Consider the following 16897-nt stretch of genomic DNA (forward strand, 5'->3'; position numbering starts at 1 on the left):
TTACTAAAAGTTACTAATGACAAGATATGAAATTAGAAATTTCTAAATAAATAATATTGAGTTTAATATCTGAAAATTAGATTTGAAGAATATTCTTGATAAAGTTATACATTAGACATTATATCTTGATATTGTCTAAAAGTGTATCCTTCTCTATAAATAAACCTCATAACCACCAGAAAACTGGATTTTTTAGAACTATGTATTTATGTAGCCATCCTGTGAATCTCCTTTATGTTTGAATAAAAAACACAATTGAAAAATGTATCATTATATTTTAATCTTTTTAATTCATTGATGAATAAACCATTGCACTAATAATCAAAATTTAAGAACATTTAACCTGATCACAATACTTGGGGAAATATAGTATCCAAACAAGACATAGAGAAACATGAATAATTCAAGATAGCAACATAACTCAAAAATTAATATTTGCTGCTGGACTCTAAAGGATATTATTTTATGTAAAGGACTATATTCATTTGAATTAGGAGCTCAGACCAATTTTGTTGGAGGTCTTCAGCATGACTCCTGCGTTATTTTCTGGGCCAACTTTGTCATTGATATTTATCCTTCAGAGAATGCCAACTACCTAAGGTGTTCCTTAGCAGTCTCCTTGTTATATTATGTATTTTCTATTTTTACAATGCATGTGTCAACTTCAAGGATTTTAAGGTGATTCACAAACTTTAAATTAACAGGGTAAGTACAAATTCCAAAAATGCCAAAGGGTAGAAGTGAACACCAACTTTTGTTGAGTTGTAGCATCGTGTACAAAAAAGTGATTTGGCAGCAGTGACAAAGAACTTAGCATATGACACTTTGAGGGCAAACAGCTTCCAGGGAGAGTAGGATTCCATTTTTTTCCCTGCTAGATTGGGAGCTACGGTGCTTCAGATAAGTGACTTTCAAGCCTCAGGCAACTAAAACTCAAGGAAACAGAAGATAAGTGGGTTTGGCAATGATGATACATAAAATAGTGCAGTTGGACTTGCGGTAGCCTATTTTTATCTATCCCACTGTCTGCTGTTCATCCCTAGAGATGTGTTTTTTTTCTCTCTCCACCATTTTCTACCTAAGAGAGTTAATGGCACATACAACATCAATAACACGACTAATCTGTGAAGTAGACAGGAAAAGTCTTTCCTAACACAGATCTAGAATTAAAGCACTGTAAGATAGGAATCAAGAGTACAGATTCCAGTCTCAATTATTTTTTTTTTTCCAGGGAAAGTCACTGAATATCATTTTTGTATAAATAGGAGAGTTGTAGTACTTGATACATAAGATACTTTTCATCAGTACAATTTCATTAATCTAGCTCCTTTAATTTGTCATAACTTTCTACAATTCTTGTCATGTTTACACTTGTTTCACCTTTCTTTACCATCAGCAGCTGTCACCATTGCATTAGTTCTTTTAGATATAATATGTCCACAAATTATATTCTCCATCTTTGCATATACTGGAAGTATAGAGTTCTTTCCAAGTAATATGCCCGATGTTGGTATTAAAGTATATACTCTAATCTTATAGTCCTTTATACATAAACATTTATGTAATATGCACCCAAGAATTACAAATACATATTTCCTCACAATCATATACAGATTGGTAATCCAGATCAAATATGAAAAATGCTAGTTCTGAAATTTATGGAGGGTATTTGTTGAATTTACACAAGAAATCCTTATGTGAAATCCCTACATAACAGCTCATGGGACAACATATTTTACTCAGTAAATTCCCACCTTTATGCTTTTACTGATCCTGACACTTCAATGTTCCCTAGACTACAACTGCTACAGAATTCCTACCAAAAATGAAAAAAAAAAATATAAGAACACTACCCTTCTCTGTTCTTTCTAAATTTCAAAATGATACCATTTTCTTACATTTATGTTACAGTTACTATTGTTTTATGAACTTTAGAAATGTATTGGCTGCTTATATGATTCTAAATTCAATAGCCAGTCATCAGTGGTGCTACTACAACAAAATTTCACATTGTTTTGATGTGTTATACACTCTTTCAATTTGTATCTAAAATTATCTTTATACTTCAAGTCATTTATTATTATATGTTTCTTAGATTGCGAAGTCCACCTCATTTTACTTTTATTATTTATAAAAACTAAGTGGGTTTTAATGTTCTTATTCTAGATCATATGGTACTTTTCTGGGATTTTTCAAAAACTTTTATTTTTAAAGAAAGATAGGAGACAGTAAAGCAATATAGTATCCAAGTGTTCTATGATACAAATAACTGCAGAGTTTTTTGGAATACTACGCTGTGGTAAAAAAGAAGGAGCTCTTACCATTTGTAACAATATGGATGGAGATGGAGAACATTATGCTTAGTGAAATAAGCCAGGCAGAGAAAGATAAATATCACATGATCTCACTCATTTGTGGAATATAATGAACAACATAAACTGATGGGGAAAAAATAGATCCAGAAACAGAGAAACATCAATCAGAACGTCAAACCTCAGGGAAGAAATTTTGAGGTAACCAGAAACCCAAGAATGCCTGAGAACGCCTTTCTAGCCACGCTAGCAATCATCATATGTACGGTAATTTTACCTGGGATAAGAGGGTAAGTATTTTGGTCTTATGCTCCTGACCCTTCAAGGGTAAGATCCCTTACGTGGGCTGATCCCCTGACTAATGTAGTTACCAATAATACCAAACACCTTGGTCATCCAGGAGGTCCATGGGTGGGGCGAGAAAGTATAAATACACAGGGGTCTCCACCCAGCTTCCCTTTTTATGACACAAAATCAAAACAATGCCCCTTTGTGTGTACAATTAAAGAGAGGTTTCTGGCTTGTGTGGACACCAAAGAAAGGGTGTCACTACTATCACTACTTGCCCCCGGTAGAGGTGCAGAAAATGTAACTAAGACCTTGTCTATATAAAAAGAAATGAACAGCCAGTTTGAAAGGGAATTGCCAAGGACTAGAACAAAGAATATCCTTACATGATATTATTCTACACTGTCATTAAAAATTTTCCCAGATTTGGATCACCCCCAGTACTTATAATAGTTCCTCGCACCCTTGGGGATAAAAAAAAAAAAAAAAAAAAAAAAATCATCTGTTTGGTGCTTGGAGACAAACTTAACACATCTCTTGATACTTTAGAATTATAACAGCATAATATACAATTATCCCAAGCAAACTTACAAACTAATTCTTTGAATGTCTGGCAGCAATTTAAAAAGGACATGTAATGATTTAATCCTTTTCATTGTGTAGAGGGCCTCCTGGGAAGGCACCTGAGCATTCTATATTGGTCCCTCTTACCCTTTAGGCCAAGAGAGACCCTCTTCTCACAATTCAATTGCTCACAGCTGTTGCATGAGCTCTCTGTTCATATCGAGGTTGAAGTCTCGTGATGACTGGTGCCATGGATCTGTCTCTCACCCAGTGGGGCGAACTGAGCCCTCCTGGAGAAGAAACCCGGGTTCCACAAGATATGTGATCAGTGCTGGGGCCCCGCCAGCAGGCGAGGGGATCCCAAGGCAGGTGCTGGGCATGGAGGCCACAGGGGCATAGGCTACCAAGGAGACAAAACTGAACCTCACGTCACCCTGCTTGGCCCCGGAGGATGGCTGGTTAGCCAGAGACAGGTAAGATTCCTCAAGGAAGGAACAACCTAAGACAGGCACAGTCGCAGAGGGGCCATCAGGAGAGAATTTGGGGATCAACAGAGGTGGGGCACAGACACTCACACCCCCAACATTGCAGGGGCCTGAACCCTAGCCCCTTCTGAGGGAAGTCTCCTGCCCCCATGGCTGTTTCATGCTTCCCATGACCAGCTCAGATCAGGACCCAGGTGACCGACAGAGACTTGGCCGACAGCAGCTGCCCTCTCACTCCAACAAGAATTGTTTGAGTTGTCTTGTATCCATGGTGTGGGGAAGTGGGTTTACGATATCTAAATCCAGCCTACCACCAGGAATGCTCAGGACCTACTCAAGAAGGCAAATAATCCCTTCCACTAATATTTACAGGGTAAAATAAGATTATTGTTAGAGTAATAAATTTGACAGTAAAATAGTAGTCAAGTTTTCAGGCAAATTTAAATTGGCTAGTTGAAACAAGCTAATATTCTAGAAAAATTAATTGTACTGGACAAAAAGGTGTTCCTAAAGTGTTAACTAAAATTTTTATTGGTACTTCATCTCATGAAAAAATTGTGCGCCATGTAATGAACCTAAAACAGTAATATTATAGTGCAAAAAATTAAAATGTAAAAGCCATCAAGACTACATTATAAAATTTTCAAAAGTCTCCTAACATTTAAATCAAAAAAGGAGGGGATAGTAGAAGAATATCATGTAAGGAAAAATATCCTGTAAGTAAATTACATCTAGAAAATTAATACTTTAGAAAATTAATTGTAAGGCTAAAAGCAAGACACCCATGAAAAACACACAAGTTGTCAAAACAAGCCAGAGGAAAATTATTTGGGCAAAAAATGCAATAGGATCCCAAGTCAAATTTATAGAAAATATTCCTTTATTAACTTTTGGTCGAGAATATGTTTGTATATTTTCAGAAAACAACTCCGAGGCCATATGGATTCCAGCAACAGAGAGGAATCTACAGGACTACTCCAGCCATGAAGACAGAAGAGAAGCAGTCCAGAGATGGAAGACGCTGATGTGGCCTTCCCATAATAGCAGGTAGCAGCTGTGCATCACTGCAGGTTGCCCAGGACCAAACCAGAGAGAGTCGGACCTGCATTACCACCATTTGTCCACCATCCAGAACTGTAATGTCAGTGCTGACATGTACACATAAGGAACTATTGGACATTGAAATTGGGTCTCAAAAGAACTGTTGGCCCAGAAAGAAACTCACTACAGACTGATTCATTTGCCTGTCACCATAACCATTATTGCTTGTCTCATTTTCGGTTCTTATAAGTGTATTTCTAATAGCACATGATCTCACTCATCTAGGGGAAATAATGAACAACATAGACTGATGAACAAGAACAGACCCAGAAACAAGGAGGCATGGATCAGACTGTCAGGCCTCAGAGGGAGGGTAGGGGAGGGTAGGGGTTAAGGGGAGAGATCAACCAAAGGACTTGTGTGCAAGCATATGAGCCTAACCAGCGGTTAAGGGCAACAGGGGTGTGGGGGCATGTGTGGGGAGGGGTGTGGGATGGGGGTGGGGGGATGTGGACAAATATGTGATACCTTAATCAATAAAGAAATAAAAAAAATTTTAAAAATAAAATAAATAAAATAAAGAACTATTCAATAATATTGCTTAACCTATATCTATAAATTTGGAAACATAATTAATATAAATTAACTATGTTTTTAGTTAATAAGATTATTAATATTATAGTAGTTAATATAGATTAACTACACATTTCATTAATTACAAAATGCTAAAGTTGGCAGTGGAAAAATGTAGAAATCTTGAAAGGAGGAATAATTATTCTAGAAATGAAAATATTAGAAAAAAAATCTTCTGCAACTTCCCAAAACCCAGGCTTTAAAATGTTTATTTATTGATTGATAGAGAGAGAGATAGAGAGAGAGAGAATCATCGGTTTGTTGTTTTGTTTACTTATGCATTCACTGGCTGCTTCTTGTATGTGCCCTGGCCTGTGATTGAGCTCACAACCTTGGTGTACTAGGACAGCACTCTAATCAACTGAGCTACCCAGCCAGGGCCCAAATCCCAGTGTTTTACAGGTGAGTTCTACTATACTTTTAATGAATAGATAATTACTATTAATAGAAACATTTAAATTTAGCATAATTTAGATAGACTGAAATTATATGCATTAAATATAGCAGAGAAGGTGCCATGGGTGTGTGTGTGTGGAGCATGGAAATTGGTGTTATGTGAAAAATGTAGTTAAAATAAAAAAGAAATGTCAGAAATCTTAACTTATGAAGTTGACATTTTTCTATGTTTTTTAGAGTATTCATATTTATATTTTATTGAAAGTAAAATCAAGTATACATTTAATACAGAAACAGCAAATTTATTTTGTTATGAATCAAAAAGGCTTTTATAATCATACTAGAGACCGGGTGCACGAAATTTGTGCAAGAGGGGGTGTATCCCTCAGCCCAGCCTGCACCCTCTCCAATCTGGGACGCCTTGAGGGATGTCCGACTGCCCGTTTAGGCCCGATCCCAGTGAGCAGTCAGACATCCCTCTCACAATCCAGGACAGCTGGCTCCCAATCGCTCGCCTGCCTGCCTGCCTGATCAACCGCTCATCACTCCCCTGCCAGCCTGATTGATGCCTAACTGCTCCCCTGTCAGCCCAATTGCCCTTAACTGCCCTCCCCTGCTGGCCTGGTCACCCCTAACAGTCCTCACCTGCTGGACTGGTCGCCCCTAACTGCCCTCCCCTGCCGGCCTGGTCCCCCTCCACTGCCCTTCTATGCAGGTCTTGTCCCTCCCAAGTGCCTTCCCCTGCTGGCTTGGTCACTCCTAACTGTCCTCCCTTGCCAGCCTGATCGCCCCTAACTGCCCTCCCTTTCCAGCCTGATCACCCCCAACTGCCGTTCCCTGCTGGCCATTTTATGGTGGCCATCTTGTTTTCACATGGGGGCAGCCATCTTGTGTGTCAGAGTGACGGTCAATTTGCATATTACTCTTTTATTAGATAGGATTAAAGATAGTAGCAGATATTTTTTACAATTAAAATTTTACATTGTATATACTGTATCTATTTATACATACGTATATTTTACAGCTTCATTCTTGAACATACCTCAAGTTAATATTTTTCAACCTAAGACTTTTAAAGTATAAGTCTTCCATTCATAATCATACTACCAATGCATACATTTATTTTGATGCATTTTTGGTTTATTTTAATTTGATTAATAATCAAGAAAACTGTTTTAAAGAAGATCAATTTAAAACAAGGGTATCTAAGGGTATGAGACTTTAATATAAAGCACTATGAAAATATTTATAGTCATTAAACAATTGATTTAATAACTTATTTTTCATTTTAATGCCACCTGAATATAAACAAAATGGGAATGCTTAATCCTTTACATTGCTTCTTGAGAGGTTTCCTTGGTTTTAGATATGAAGTGAATGCTAGATGACTCATTCAATATGATTCAGTGCCCTTGAGGAAGGTTGAATAGAATAGCTCATGTAGGAAAGATGAATTCCCTATAGCATCTCAGAATGCAACATTTTTAAAGCTAAGAATATTTTTCCACACAATTAACACAAAATCACATTGTCAGGGATTTGCCTTCAGGTCATTAACTAATATGTTCACTAACAACTTGCACAAAGTGGATTAAAAAAAAACACTTTAATGTCTGAGTCAGAGCTGTGACTGATTTGGAATTAAACTATGCTTCCTGGAATTCTATCAATAGACGTCTACTTTCAGTGTTTCTATTGTAACCCTGCAATGACATTCAAAAAATTTATTTTCTACTTCATCTATTTTTTTCAATGTCTAAATGCTATTTAAACAAAATTCATTTGATTTTCTCCTATTTGATCCTGCTTTTCTTACTATGAAAGTAATGTGTCATTCATCATAGAAAAAATATCTATGCTATTTTTTTAATGTTCTGGTATTTGTACTGTGTAGAGAAGGATTATATTAAATAATATGTGACAAAGTCAAATAATTTAAAATATTGGTCTTTATGAAGAAATTGTCTATAATTCATGAAGAACTTTCCTAGGTGGAATTTATAGATGAGCAGTATGATTTAGACGTATTTGTTTTACTTTTGCTATAATTTAAAGTACTTGCATTCTTTCTTGACATATGTGAGCAATTAGTAATCCATGTCATCTTATCTTTAAAGTAGCTTACATTATTCTGAAATTTCATTTACTAATAGCATGATTATTTCTATTCTTTCATTTAAATTTAATAGGCTATTAATAATCTTTTAGATAACATTACTACTGTAGATGTTAGTTAACCATATTTTGCTAATGATTTAAAAAATGTGTTTATTTAAATTAATTAATTTATATCTAAATGTATATTTTGTTAAAATTATAAATGTATACAAAAGAACATACAATGTCATCAGTTAACTCAAGATGCCTTGAACATTTTTTTAAACCTAGAATTTCCAAACAAGGAAAAAGCATAAAATAATAAAATAGAAGGAATACAAAAATTTTGGTTTATCCATGACCGGTTTGGCTCAGTGGATAGTGTTGTCCTGCGGACTGAAGGGTCCCAGGTTCGATTCCAGTCAAGGGCATGTACCTTGGTTGTAGGCACATCCCCAGTAGGGGGTGTACAGGAGGCAGCTGATTGCTGTATCTCTCTCATCGATGTTTCTAACTCTCTATCCCTCTCCCTCTCTGTAAAAAATCAATAAAATATTTTTAAAAAAATTTTTTGGTTTATCAGATAAGTATTCTTTTTATTGCCTCAATTGTGTTGGATAAAAGCCCGACATCAGTGACTAAGATTAATAATCACGTATTTGGTTCAAAGGACTGCGTGTTAGTGATTTGGACTAGGCTCTTCCAGGTTGCTCTTCTGGTTTAGGCTGTACTCATACACATGCCTGTGGTCAGATGGCTATTGGCCTCCAGTGGAATGACGGGTGGAAAATGAATCTTCTCAACATGTCTTCCATCTTAAAACAAACTAACCCAAGAATGCTCTGAGGTTAGTGATAGAGGTAGTAGTGCAGAAGTAGAAATAGACAAGTGTTATTTATTTAAGTTTTTAATGAGGTTTTGCTTGAGTCAGCTGATAACATCTTCTTGGCTAAAGCAAGCCAAGTGGATTAGCCTGGATTCAGTGTGAAATAACATTTGGGGTGTACATAAGCAACAACGACAAAGTAAAATTGTTTGCAAACTACCACACTTAGGAAATTGAATCCCTATGCTTATAGAAAAGATGTATAGAATTTCTTTTGGGTCTCATTTGTTATGGCTTTATGTGTTGCAGTGACTCAAATTTTATTATAATCACCCCAATGCAATAAATTTTGTTGAGATTTGTAATAAATTGTAATAAATTTTATCAAAGATACTCACCTTTTGCACTATGCAGTGGTAATAGTGGTGGTTTCTAGAAACTGTATAGTGTTAAGTATTTTTAGGAGGGGCAGAATTTATATTTACAGATGTAATTTTCCTGCCTCAAAGATGTATTTGGGGATTTTAGAGTTTAAAAGATAAATGTTAGAGAGAATCATAGATAATACTAGGTATTCTACTTTAATATTACTAATTAACCTCATCTCTTTCATGAGTTTCCTCAAAAATAATATGAATATAAAAATTATATGAATCATAATTATTTGTGTGTTTTCTTTTGGATTTAGCAAAATAAACAAGCACAAGCACTTTCCTTTTTGTTGATCCAATCGTATGTCTTTTTGGGTTGCAATCTGAATTTAATTTAGCGTATCACAATTCTTTCAGTACAAAATCTATAATTTCAAACAGCTCTAATATTTCTCTAGCGTCCCTAACTATACGGTGATTTCCTTTTGGAGACCCCTAATGAGCCATTTTCTCAGGATTGCTGTCTGGCCTGTTACAGTCCCTGAACATAAGGTATAATATCCTGAAAATAAAATAACTGGCGATCTATTTTCAATTATTTTTGAATTTGTATAATTTTCCAGTTGTTTTCATGCTTTTCATTTGCCATATACAAAATACTAATATACTAATTATACTTTAAGGACACTAAATTATTAATACATGCTTCTGAAGTAGTTATGTAAATATTTAAAATATATTTTAATATAAATAAAATAATGATAATAATGTTTTAGAGGAAAATGGTCTTGCTTTATTGTTTCCATTATCCTTTTATTTTTCCTGTTTAAAATGTAAATCATGGTCAACAAATTGCAGATCATTAATATCTTGTGATATTTTTTGAAAAATAAATAACTGATGATATGACTTATCTGAAATTAATTGAACAATAGTCTCTTATTTAAAATGCACACATATTCAAGGATTATAAAGCATTTACATTTCGTTGTTTTTCTTTAAGCAGTTTTCAAGTATTTTGATTTATTTTTGGTTTGGTAAATATTTAACAACCAACTCTACCAGAAAACAACAACAACAACAAGAACAACAACAACAACAATAATTTAGAGTTCAAGACATGGACATAATGTCATAAATTCAGAGCTGGGAAGTGATGTGTACAATCATCTCTTTGAGCCAATTGTGAACAAGCTTTGAGTGGGCTCCAGCACCCCTGAGTCCTTGAACAGCTTGTCTCATTTTCTTTACATAAAGTAGACATAGATGTAGCTTATTCTCATTGCTCTTCTGACAATGAAGGATCCTACAGGGATTGATAGTAGAAATTGTCTATGTGGATGTGGGCAAGGTATAAGTAAGTTATATTGCAGGGGCTATAGTGAACCAGAGATCATCACATTTACATGGCACAGCATTTAAATGTTGCAGGGGCTACAGTGAACCAGCTTAGCAACACATTTAAATGGCACAAAATTTACTCAGTCCTCACAGTACTCATTTACTCATTCACAGTTTCCAGGGTTCACTTTCTGTAAAATAATGTTTATTGGATCTTCCTCCCTAAAAAAGTTACATTCTTATTAATAGTTCTTATATGAAATAATATATGCATGAACCCTACACTGAGTGGCCAGATTATTATGATCTCTGAACACATAATAATCTGGCCACTCAGTGTATATCCTGTATAATAAAAGGCTAATATGTAAATTGTCCCCTTGACCAGGAGTTCGACCAGCAGGCAGGATGGCCAACTGCCCATGTCCCCTCCCCCTGGGCAGGCTGGCCAGACCCCACCCATGCACGAATTCATGCACCGGGCCTCTAATATATATACTGAGTGGCCAGATTATTATGCATTCAGAGATTATAATAATCTGGCCACTCAGTGTATATTAGCAAGAGAATTACAGTTAGTAGGTCAGTGCTCTCAGCAAATCATTGTTTCTTCTCAACAAACAGTGGTTTTATAATTTAAACTTTAAAAAAGTAATTTAAAAGTATTAAAGAATTGCTAATAATTTTTAGGACAAAATAGGAGTCAACAGACAACATTTCTAGTTTAAAAAGTTGTGTCTTAAAATAATTCAGTATAACTTTGTTGCTCGGTATATGAAGGATTCACTACTAAGCATCATGAAGTTGTAACAAGTGAAAAGATAAAAAAAAGTTCTGACTCCACTTGGAAAGCTTAATGTTAATTGAAATGGTATTGAAATATGATGCATTTTAAAGCATAGTTACCAAACAAGTGAGAAAAATATAAAAACATATAAAGTTTAAAACACTTTAACATATTATAATTCTGAGAAATCTTTGGAGGTTAACCAGAACTTTTAACTCCTGAATTGAAATATCTTCTTTGCTACTTTGTAGTCACTTGCTGTTATACATATTTGGACAAGTTATTTATTCACTCTAAAGTCTTGATTGCCTTCTGGAAAAAAAAATGTGAATAGTAATTATACCTAATTATAGGATATAATTTAGGGATTAACTAAAATATTTGCAAGATATTATTAATCTAGCTCATTAGATGTTAGTTATTAATATGCCTAATTTAATGTTGATAAAATTGCAGCTCAATGCACACAAATACTTATTATTGGCCATAGTTTACACATATGCAAGCAAACACTGTTACCATGAATCCATACATCTGGACAAAAATATTTAATTCAAATAGAGGACAATAAAATATGAACAACTGCTAATAAGACAGTGGATATAAATATAATACATTGTTAAATGAAAAAAAAATGGATAAATTGGATTTTATATTCCAACCTTCTGCTCTTCACATTTCACCATTGAAATATTAAAAAGTAAATTTGTGAAAATATTTTCTATACATATAAATGTAAAAAGATCATGTCCCATAAATAAAGAACTTTTAAATTTTAATAAAAAGAAGATAAGCACTTCCATTTGGGTGTTTTTTGCTTCCTCATATTCCAAATCTTTGATTTGATTCTCAGAATCTTCTACTCTACTATTAAATCCCTGTAAATTATTCTCTATTTCAGTTAGTGTATGCTTAATTTCTGACTGGTCCTTTTTCACCCAAAAATATGAAGATAGCATAAGGAGCCTCTAGGACAACTTCAAGCATACCAACATTCACACTGTGGGGGTGCCAGAAGGAGAAGAGAGAGCAAGATATTGAAAACCTATTTGAAGAAATAATGGTAGAAAACTTCCCTTCCTTGGTGAAAGAAATAGAGCTACAAGTCTAGGAAGCGCCGAGAGTCCCAAACAAGAGGAACCCAAAGAGGCCCACACCAAGAGACATAATTATTAAAATGCCAAGGGTTAAAGACAAAGAAAGAATCTTAAAAGCAGCAAGAGAAAAGCAGTTAGTTACCTACAAGGGAGTGGCCATACAACTTTCAACTGATTTATCAACAGAAATTTTGCAGTCCAGAAGAGGGTGGCAAGAAATATTCAAAGTGATGAGTAGCAAGTACCTACAACCAGGATTAAGCTACCCAACAATCATTTAGAATTGAAGGTAATATAATGAGCTCTACAGACAAGACCAAGCTAAAGAAGTTCATCACCACCAAAGCAGTATTACATGAAATTTTGAAGGGCATTCTAGAAAAAGAAGAAGAAGAAGAAGAAGAAGAAGAAGAAGAAGAAGAAGAAGAAGAAGAAGAAGAAGAAGGAGGAGGAGGAGGAGGAGGAGGAGGAGGAGGAGGAGGAGGAGGAGGAAGAGGAGGAGGAGGAGGAGGAGAAGGAGGAGGAGGAAGAGGAGGAAAAGGAGGAGGAAGAAATATGAACAATAAAATACATATAAAATATGAACAATAAATACATATCTATCAACAAGTGAATCCAAAAATCAAAATAAATGAACAAGGAATCTAATGAACAAAATAAACCGATGAATAAAATAGAATCAGAAATATGGAACAGACTGAAGAACCTCAGAGGGAAGGGGGGAGGGAAGGTGGGAGGGAAGGTGGGAAGAGATTTACCAAAGATCTTATATGCATACGTGAATTACCTATGGACACAGACATTAGGGTGGTGAAGACCTGGAGGAGGGGGTGTAGGAACTGGAGGAGATGGCCAATGGGGGGAAAAAAGAGGGACATCTGTAATACTCTCAACAATAAATATTTTTTAAAAAGAAGACAAACCATCAGAAAAATTGTAACAAAACAATTAACAATTGTTTTCATAGGAAAGAAATGCTAGTGGCCATAATGCATATGAAAATATGTTCAACATCAGGGAAATACAAATTAAATCACAGTGGACTAAGGCGTCATATCCATTAGAATGACTAAAATCCAAAAGGTTGGCTATCATTTTTAAGAATGTTAAATGTTAGAGAATATAGATAGGGATACATTCCTTGAGAAGAAAAGACAGGATGAAATTCTGTGTGGGTATAGAGGGATTAACTTTTGATAAATCTGTTTTCCTTTTAATATGAAGGAAAATAAGCACTATGTGCACAGAGTAGGTAAAATTGTATTTGTGGTAGAGTGATAATATCAGAATTCTTAATATATTTTCCCAAGAATCCATGAAGCAGGTTTGTCATTTTTTAGTGAGAAATGTGAGACTTATTTGAGGTATTGAAAAAGAAGAGTTTAAAGTTTTGTTACACTGGAAAGCAGGACAAATATAGAATTTTTTGAAAAAATATTGAGTCTCTATTTGTATTTTGGGTGATTTTATAGTGTTAATACTATATATTTTGTGTAGGTAAGATACTATAGAGATGGAGGAGGCAGAGTCTGGAGTCAGGCTACATGAGTTCAAATCCCATTTCTGAAATAAATTATAATGTGATCTTGGCAAAGGTAAAATTTTCTTGTGCTTCTGTTTCCTCATCTGTGTAATGGGCAAACTGGAAGTACTTAGGTTGTATTTAAAGATGAAATGAATTAATATATGTAAATATTTAGATACTCGGTATATATTATTTTCTCTGTGCTAATAGTAGCAATACCTCTGGCTATGTCCAGCTATTCTGAACACAAGTACTGTAAATAAACAAGGAAAAAAACAGTTTTGACAAAGAAGAAGCACATAGTTACAGGGATTCAGGATTGGACATTTTTCAGGTCAGTGCATTGAAGAGTGAGTTTGAAAGTAGAGTGCCAAGCTGGAATGGCTCAGTGGTTGAGCATCAACCTAGAAACCAGGAGGTCACAGTTAGCATCCTGGTCAGGGCACATGCCTGGGTTGCAGTCTCAATCCCCAGTGTGGGGCTTGCAGGAGGCAGCCGATCAATAACTCTCTCATCAATGATGTTTCTAATTTTTACTTTCCCTTCTTCTCTGAAATTATATATATAGTAAAGAGCATTCAGAAGGGTATAATATGGTACCAGAATCTAAGCTGAATAGGAGAAATGAGACTATTGGTGGGGGATGATAGTACTGAAATATGCTGATGCAGCTAATGAGTTGGGTAAGTAGGGAGATAAGATAGATGTGTAAGAAGTCTATTGAGAAAGTGGACAACTCACATTTTAAAAAATATATATATTTTTTCAACTTTTTAGAGAGAGAAGAAGGGGAAGGGAGAGAGAGAAACATCAAAGTGAGAGTGAGACATATCCCCAACCGGGGAATGAGCCCACAACCCTGGCATATGTCCTGAACAGAAATGAAATCGGAACCCTTTCCATGCACTGGACAATGTTCAGCCAACTGATCCACACTGGTCACATTTTTTAATCATTGTACTTGCAAATCATAAGGGTCTTACAACATGACAATTAAGGATAGAAACTGGAATGATATGGAAGAAAGAGTTTGGTTTTTGGTTTTTGAAGATAAGAAGGTCCAAGGATGTGTGTGGCATATTTCTGGACTAAACATCTGTGTGCATCTGAAGTCATACACAGCATAAAAGCAGAAGGGGTGGGCAGGAGTACTATTATGAGCCAGATTCCAACGGTTTTCATGTCTGAATGATCATGAATATGAAGTTTCACATAGGATAGAAAGGGGTACTTCATACCTTGTGCTTCATTGAAACGAAATCTTTCATAGAAGGAAATATAGATAAAGGTTTCAGAAATGTAGTGAGAAATGAGGAAACCCACACTAGTTCCATCTGTACTGGTGTTTAAAAGCCTTCACCTGAAAGGCACACTGAGAGGGCAGTATCAGACAAAAGGAACTTTCCCAAAAGTGGTTAAAGCTATAGGACATTTGGTAAAATATTTTAGGAATGTAGTACCTTATGTGGAATTGCTACATTTCAGAGGATAGAAAGAGCATGATGGAGCATAATGAAAGAGAAGAGGCCTGTGAGCCTGAGACTTCTGGCATTCAATAAATGGAGCTTTCCCCTTGAGTTTAGCCCTGATGATCTCCTAAGGATCCCTCACGGCTAAGAAGATATTTGGAGCTTTCGTGGAGGATTACTTATTCAGATAGCCTTTAGGTGGCTGCCCTTTCTGAAAATCATGAGGAAAGATCTACAAATGGACAAAAAGAAACAAAGACTATTTACAGTAAATAGTAAATGTATTAAGCATCACAATACATTCAAAACATTTCATCTTTTTAACAGATAATTTTAATAAAATTTATGTCATACTATACATAAGAAAACTTTTTTTAATCCTCACCCAAGGATATGTCTTTTATTTTATTTTACTGATATTAGAGAGGGAGGAGGGAGAGATACAAAGAGATAGAGATAGAGACAGAGACGGAGGTGGAGATGGAGATGGAGATAGAGATAGAGATAGAGATAGAGATAGAGATAGAGATAGAGATAGAGAGATAGAGAGAAACATTGATGTGAGAGAGATACCTTGGCTACCTCTGTACGAATCCCGACTGGGGATGGGAACCTACAACCTGGGTATGTAACCCTGACTAGGAATCTAACCCACTACCTTTCCATGTATGGTACGATATTCCAAGCAACTAAGTCAGACTGGCCAGACATATGAAAATATTTTAATGTACAGTTAAGTATATCCTACTTATTACATGTGAAAATATAATTTCAATATAGTATTTCATTAAAATGACATTAACTAGAAATTTTAGTAGAAAATTTTTGTAAATCTGTGAAGGTGAAATATCATAGACATTAAGATGAATGATATCAACATAAATTGTTTTAAACCTATTCCTTAATTATGTAATTTCTCACTGTAGAGTGTACTATAAAATAAAAACTTCTCTGTAGCAGTGTCAATCCTTAGCTTAGCATTTGAATCCAAAGAGGAGACTGAAATTCTGATCAATGTGTCCTACTCTTTAAGTCTAACCCGAGCTGCTGCTGATTTAGCTGTGATGTAATAATGACAGATTTTTCCCTGAGAGGAGTCAGTGATAACCAGACCCACCCCACGGGAACGAGCTTCCTGACCTTATCACCAGAGAGTGAAATAGGCAAGGACCCTTTTCAATGAACAATAACATATCAAAATAAATGTGTAGTCAACAGAGAACATATCCATAAATCCCTAGAACACAAACTTGGCCATTCCCCTTCCTTGCAGGCTACTACTGCATCTTTTCAGGTTGGCAAAATGATAAAGGCTTGCATTTCTTCCCTGTCCAGATTGGACTACAAGTCAGTTCAGACCATCTCTATAAATCTTGTCTCCTCCAAGGCCGAATCATTTTATTTAAATGGTAGTTGTATACAGGGTGGGGGGAAAGTAGGTTTACAGTTGTGACTATTGAAACAAAGTTTATTCTTGTATTATTATTTATTAACTAGAGGCCCGGTGCACAAAATTCGTGCACGGAGCAGGGGTGTCCCTCAGCCCAGCCTGCACCCTCTCCAATCTGGGAGCCCTCGAGGGATGTCCGACTGCCCGTTTAGGCCAGATCCCAGATTGGGCCTAAACGGGCAGTCGGACATCCCTCTCACAATCCAGACTGCTGG

The sequence above is a fragment of the Cnephaeus nilssonii genome (assembly GCF_951640355.1).
Source record: "Cnephaeus nilssonii genome assembly, chromosome: 8".
Taxonomy (NCBI): domain Eukaryota; kingdom Metazoa; phylum Chordata; class Mammalia; order Chiroptera; family Vespertilionidae; genus Cnephaeus; species Cnephaeus nilssonii.